Here is a 279-nt window from a genome sequence, read left to right as displayed (position 1 = left end):
GGACAAGGTCTCACTATGTTGTCCAGACTGGTCTCAAATTCCTAGCCTCAAACAATCCTCCCACCACAACCTCTCAAAGTGCTGGCATGATAGGTGTGTGTGCCACCACACTTAGCCAAAAAAAATTTTTAATTAAAAAAAAATCGGGGAGCCAGGCGCGGTGGCTCACGCCTGTAATCCCAGCACTTTGGGAGGCCGAGGCGGGTAGATCACGAGGTCAAGAGATCGAGACCATCCTGGTCAACATGGTGAAACCCCGTCTCTACTAAAAATACAAAA

Source organism: Cebus imitator, unplaced genomic scaffold, assembly GCF_001604975.1.
Source record: "Cebus imitator isolate Cc_AM_T3 unplaced genomic scaffold, Cebus_imitator-1.0 Scaffold24, whole genome shotgun sequence".
Taxonomy (NCBI): domain Eukaryota; kingdom Metazoa; phylum Chordata; class Mammalia; order Primates; family Cebidae; genus Cebus; species Cebus imitator.
Note: the sequence above shows the minus strand (reverse complement) of the source record.